We start from the raw sequence: 7,500 nt of genomic DNA, 5'->3' as shown, positions 1-7,500 counted from the left end.
TATGTTGCATAGATATTTTATACACAATAATGTAAAATAAGTTTCAAGACAATTTTATGGCAGCCTTATATTAATCTTCCAATGCTCAGATTTTTTAGACAAAAAGATTTGCTTATAGAGTCACTTTACGATACTCAATAAGGAATTTTTGAGACATGTCTCACCAAAATTAGGTTTAAATTTTGTATAACAAATAATTACTTAATATCAGCTATTGCTCCTGAAGAACTTTTACCGTTTGTAACTTTATTTGGAATATAGTAGGTTTCATTTTTTCTCTACTAAGCCACCTCGTAGAGTAACAGATTACCCCTGATTCACTGTTTAATTCCTAAAGCTTAAGCAATGGTCATGGTTGATATCCATGAAAGGCGAACCTGATATATTCGAGAGATAATATGGTTTTATTGCTTTGTCACAGCCTAGACAGCCAGAACAATCAGTCTTTCATCCAATTTCATCAGACATGATTATTATTATTATTATTATTATTATTATTATTATTATTATTATTATTATTATTATTATTATTATTATTATTATTATTATTATTACCCAAACTACAACCCTAGTTGGAGAAGAAAGATGCTATAGGCCCAAGGGCACCAACAGGGAAAAATAGCTCAGTGAAAAGTAAATCAGGAAATGAATAAACGATGAGAAAAAAAAACATTAAAAAACAATAACAACATCAAAACAGAAATGTCATATATAAACTATAAAAAGACATTTAGCTGGAGAAGAAAGATGCTATAGCCCCAAGGGCACCAACAGGGAAAAATAGCTCAGTGAGGAAAGTAAATCAGGAAATGAATAAACGATGAGAAAAAAAAAACATTAAAAAACAGTAACAACATCAAAACAGAAATGTCATATATAAACTATAAAAAAGACATTTAGCTGGAGAAGAAAGATGCTATAGGCCCAAGGGCACCAACAGGGAAAAATAGCTCAGTGAGGAAAGTAAATCAGGAAATGAATAAACGATGAGAAAAAAAACATTAAAAAACAGTAACAACATCAAAACAGAAATGTCATATATAAACTATAAAAAGACATTTACTGCAAGTTTGAACTTTTGAAGTTCTACTGATTCAAGTAACCGATTAGGAAGACCACTCCACAACTTGGTCACAGCTGGTATATAACTTCTAGAATACTGTGCACTATTGAGCCTCATGATGGAGAAGACCTGACTACTGTATTACAATTAACTGCATGCCTACTATTACGAACATAATGGAACTGTCAAGGAGGATTTGAATGAAAAGGATGGTCAGAATTATATATATATATATATATATATATATACATATATATATATATATATATATATATAATATATATATACTATATATATATATATTATATATATATATATATATATATATATAAACTTATGCAACAGGCTTAATGAACTGAATGAGCGACAGTGCCAAAGATTAAATTCTAGATTAACAACAAAAATGCAAACGATTTCCTCCTTGGTACGTCGCTTGTGCAGCTACCATACGGCCAATGGTAACGTCATCGCTGCGATGCCTAATAGAAGGCAAAAGAAATGCTAATTTGTGTGAAATGAATAAAAATGCAGAGGAAGAAATTGCCAACAGTGATAATCGTGTGATAGTGATATGTTGAATCGGATAGCCGTTAATGTGCTGTAGCTAGATAACGATGAAGTTGGTAGTGAAACTTCCGGAAGTGACAGTGATTTATAGGAAAATGAACTTAGCCAAGTCAATTTCATGCCATAATTAAGAGGCTGAATATCATGTGACTCATGTTACTTCACTACCGGTTGTTGAAGCCATCGCAGAGGGGTGGGTGAGTTAATTTCTATTTACAGATGATGGCTGGGATGATGGAAGAGATTTTCTCCTTTATAACGGTGATTTTGTAATTGATATAGGAACTGCTAGAGATTTGTTTATGCCTGCTGATGCCAATGGATATAATTTTTAGATCTGTTTATGAATTGAGTGTGGGAATAAACATATGACGATTGAGAAGACAAACTGTTACTGAGATGAGCACAGCTGGGCGTGACCGATCATAAAAGCAATGGATAGAAGCAGAGATGTTATCATGACTGAGATGATGGTGTTTTTGGGTTTGACCCTTTTGACGCTTCATATACACAAAATTTGGATGTGTTGTCATTGGTCAACTAACATACGTCTGAACACGCCAATAATTACAAAATGCTCTAGCTGCAATGCATATTTAAATATACATAGATTTCTCAATTTCGTTGTTGTAATTATTGGCGAACGTATGATGGTGACTGACCCCGGAAAATTAGAAACATTATGGATATAAAGCAAAATTTTCCCGACATTTCCAAAAATTAGTTAGAAATGAAAATTATTTTATTCATGGAACATTATATATAATGAATAAAACATAAGAATTAAACGAAGTCTTTTTGGCGTAAAGATGTTATATTTTATTATGAACTGGGAGGGTTTTAGATCTTATTTCTTACAGAGGCAAAGGCAAAGGCAAAGGCAAATTTTATTCTATCGACCCCTTCCGGAGTATGAGAATTACAAAATTACACAAATATATATATTTTACACAAAAACTACAAAAAAAAGAGACCAATAGATTACAACTATATTTATGTACACTTATATTTAGCAAGTACATAATTAAAACATAAAAGGTATTCTGACAAAGGAAAGTACATACATTGAAAAATAATACCAGAATAATGAAAATCCTAGAAAGTATTAAATCTAAAATAAAGACATTATGAGGTTAACAAACTTTGCAAGTCTTTTCAGTTCCCCAGCACAACTTGTATTGAGGAGCAGACTGAATTTAAAAATGGTAGGTCTTCTACAATAGTAGGGCTTTAGGTATCTCTCTCTTATTTCTCTAATCACACGACAAACTAAAACATAATGGTATTCATCCCCAACTTCAATGCCGTTGCATAGTGTGCAAGGGTGCTGATTCTCCTGCCTAGAATATCTTTCAGTTGCTACAGGAAGTTTGTGGGTACCACACCTATATTTACTAAGGGCAATTCTTTCTGGTATATCTAAATTTATAATATACTTTTCTTGGCCAAATTCTGTCTTAAAAAGTTTATAATTACTACACAATATATTTCTCTCTACTTCTGCATGCCACTGTTGTCTCTCTATATCTTTGAGTTTCATTTCTAGGCTATTTATTATCCACGTGTGATTGAAATTTTCTGGATGCACCCATATATTTGACATAACACATGAATCAAGAATAGTTTTAATTTTATGGATCCAACTAGACTTATACTCATTCGACTCGTAAAGAATTCTAAGAAAATGATAAAAAACATTTAACAATTTTGACGCCTTTGATTTTACAATTCTCAACCAAAATCCAATCATCCGTTTGCAAATAGATATTTCAATTTTGAATCTGCCAAGATCCCCATATACCATGCAGTTTGCTGTTCGCTTGTTCACACAGAGCTGATTTTTCATGAACTTCTTGTGAAATGTTTCAACATGATCTAGTTTGTGGTAACCCCATATTTCACAACCGTAAGTCAAAATTGGTACAACTAGAGCATCGAATAGATCACAGTTGATATCAATGGGTAATTTAAGATTTTACATTTAATTAACATACTAAATAATGCTCTACGTGCTTGAATGACTTGTTTCTTAATAGCTTTATCCATTTTACCATTATAATTGAACTTAGTACCAAGGTAAATATAATCATCTACAATTTCGATGCTCTCCTCACCATATTTAAAATTCGGGACATTTCTAACTTTTCCTCTAGAAAATACAACTACTTTAGTTTTTGAAACATTAATTTGAAGTTTCCAAGTATCACAATATTCTTTTACTTTGTTTAAGGCGTTTTGTAATTCCTTTGGGGATTCAGCCATTACAATAGTATCATCAGCATAAAGTAAAACATAAATACGCAAAAACATTTCTATATCAATACTACTTAATTTTTCATTTATTTCCTTTGAACACATATCCATCCCATTATACCCCCTGCTAAGAAAAGACTCGAAATCATTTAGGTAGATGGCAAAAAGTAATGGGGAAAGATTCTCACCTTGTCTTACAACTATGTTACATTCGAAAAAGTTAGAAATTTTGTGATTCTACTTTCACAGGATTTTGCATTATTATACATATTATATATGACAATGTTTTTTACTTTCATATATTCAGTTCTTTTACTAGAACAGTCTTTGTCAAACCATGGTTTGCTAACCTTTTTGCAATCGCTAGTTTTAGGTTTATTTTGATAAACTTTTTTACAAATGCCAATGTGTTTAGCAGGGTCAATATATAATTTTCCTAAATCTTTTACAATACCATCCATAATATTCTGGGTTACATTCAAAGGGTTCAGTGAATCTAATTTCTGGTCAAATAAGTTAATATCTCTAGTACTGAATGCTTCCATATACTCATTTTTTATGTCATTTGTCCATTTTGTTTTAAGTTCTTCATATTCAGAATTATTCATATCAGGGGTTTCCTTACTATCTAAATCTAAATTTTTCTCCTTCTGTATTTCCGGTGGTCTCATATAACAAGTCTCTTCCAACCGTAATACCATAGAGAGGGCCGAGTGAGTATCGGACAGACACCTGTCATATTGCTCAACATTAAAATCCGTAATACTACTCATAAGTTTAGGAGAAACAATAAAATAGTCAATACAGCTTTTACCATTGACTGTCCCCCCCCCCCCAAATCTCCCATTAACTACCTTAACGTCAAGCATTTTACACAGTTCAATTAAGTTACGACCATGGTTATTAGTAATAACATCACTGTTATAGCGATCTGTGCTAAGACCAAGAGCTTCTAATTCCCTTTTGGAGCTAAACAGACATTCATCAATAAAATCATTTAAATCGATATTTTGCAAAGGGTCATTCTCTATAAAGTCATTAAGTAAGCCTGTTCTTGAGTTAAAATCACCAGCTAATATAATTGGTAACTCATATTTTACATTCAAGTTCATAAGATCATCAGCAATAACATCAAAGATATTAGATGAACAATAAGGTGATCCCTCGTGTGGAATATACAAAGCACAAATAATAATATCATTCTGTGTTTCCCTACAATGAAATCTTACACATAATAAGGAATCAGACACTGTGTCTTCGATCAATGTTACATGATTTTCTCTATCTCTTCTAATTAACATACAGATTCCATGTATACCTCCATACGGAAGTGTAATATAATTTTTTTTTTCTTAATAAAATGCGAGTACCCAGGAAACAAGTCATCGTCGATATAATGGCATTTAGTTTCAAACAAATAGAATCAAAATCTTGTACAAATATCTCAAGTATACCAAATTTGGCTTTACTGTGTAGTCCATTAACATTCAAACTAGCTATCTTCAGCTCAGAGAATGACTTATATTTTGCATAGTTTTTATCCAAGTTCCTATCAGTTCCATTTCCACTGTCCTGTCTCGTCTCCGTATCCGTTCCATTTATGAAGGGGTCGCACCTATCCTATGTAGACTGTAGAGTTAAGCCGTGACTGTTCATCTTATCTTCTTTCCATCCTATCTTATAAAGATCCTCAGGGGAATTTACCCTGACTCTTCTACCGTCCCCTCCACTTGCACTTTTTTCTACAGCAAAAGTTGTACCATCCAAACTGTATGTCCGAGCAATTCCTTCGTAATTTTTAAGGGCTTGTAGCATTTTGTTTTTTGTTTCGAAGGGGTGTAAGATCATCCGTGATGAAAACTTTCGGTCCTTGGCGTCTACGCAGTCCACTTTTGTTTTTCATAAGTAAAAGCTTGTCTTCGCGCCTTACAAACCTTACAATAATTGGTTTGGTCGCTCCTCTGCTCGGCAACCGGTGGGCAATACTTATATCTGCTCGTGTGAAGGTTTCACAGGTGGTTCCCCATCATCCTCAGGTTTAACAGCTTCGTTCATGATGTTCACAGCTAGTGTGATTGTATCTTCTTCTCTATCTTCAGGGACACCATGAATTCTAATATTTTCCTTCCTGGAGTACTGCTCAAGAGCATCATGATTATATGCATTTCCTTGTATGTTCTTTTTCATTTTTTTCTGTCTCTGTTTGCGTGTTGAAAAGAATAAGGGGGCCCAATGCGTGAACAACAGCAGTGACAATGTCGTTGATGCATTGTTTTGGCATTCCATCTGCTTCTCTGTCTGGGATTCTCTGCATAGCATCATCCACCAAGCCTGTCAGAGAGGTAAGTTCAGGTTTTGGTTCCTCATTGATATGGGCGATTGCAGTCTTCAAAGCTTTAATTAATTCAGATTTATTCATTTTCTTGATATAACCATCTTCTAAATCCTTCACCTCAGCTATTCTATCGAGGGTATCCATTTTGTGAGATTACTACGCTTAGGAGTGAGAAATATTATTTTCTGTACGTTTTCTATGAATATTTATATTTGAAAATGGGCTTTAGGTGCGATATTGAGCAGCAGTAAACAACTCGGTTACCATGGCAACCGGGGAAAAAATCGAAAAGGGAGTATGGTAGTAAAGTTTTTTTTTTCTTTTGAATCATAAAACGCACAAAGAACAAATAGCACTCCACAGATCACTATTGCCACTCAATCCCGGCACTTCAATGCACATGCACAGCAATTATAAAAGCAAAATAACAGCTATATCTCACTTAAATCACACCCAAGTCAGGAGCTCTCTTTGTTTACGTACAGGTCTCTTCTTCTTCTTCTATGCCAAAAAAGAACTTTAACAATGTTTCTGATGATGATATTCTGAAACTTTTAGGATCCGGGTGTTAAAACTATAAAGAAACCTAACGTAGGCAAAATTCGTTATTTAAGCAGATAAATATTATATAAGGCCTGCTCTTAATGCATTCCTCTTGGGAAACAATACTGAACTTGTGGGTACTGTATTCGAGTAAAGGATGGGTTTCCCTAAATTCCTGCACACTATATGATGCAAGAGGGAGGAAGAGACCGTGAGAAAAAAGAAAACTAACAAGTGGAAAGATAGCTGTGAGTTTGCACTGCTCCTAATAATGGAAACTGACAAAACCTATATGAGGGAGAAAGACCCCATTATGTAATAATGCATAATACTTTCAATATTGATTAGATGAAGAGTTGGCGTCTTGCAGCTGGATCCCACATGCAAATGCACATGGCAGAATGTACCAGTTGGTCGATGAAGTGGAACAAAAAAGCATTTTTTTATTTTGTGGATATATGCATGTTAGATGCATACAATCTATACAAATTCACTATATAGAAAATTCACTTTGACAGTTTTCCTCGAATGTAGTGATGCAATTGTTTGCAAAATGTAGGAAATTTAAGACTGAGAGGAGAGGGAGAATTACAAAATTATTTAGCAATGCTCCCAGCCAAAGGGAAAAGTACTAAAGAGTAACGGCAATTATGCAGTCACCCATGCATTGCGCCCAATTCAAGAACATTGCTTACAACATACTGTTTCGAGTGCAATCTAGAATTCAGTCTTCCACGGT

This window comes from Palaemon carinicauda, chromosome 5, assembly GCF_036898095.1.
Source record: "Palaemon carinicauda isolate YSFRI2023 chromosome 5, ASM3689809v2, whole genome shotgun sequence".
Taxonomy (NCBI): Eukaryota; Metazoa; Arthropoda; class Malacostraca; order Decapoda; family Palaemonidae; genus Palaemon; species Palaemon carinicauda.
Note: the sequence above shows the minus strand (reverse complement) of the source record.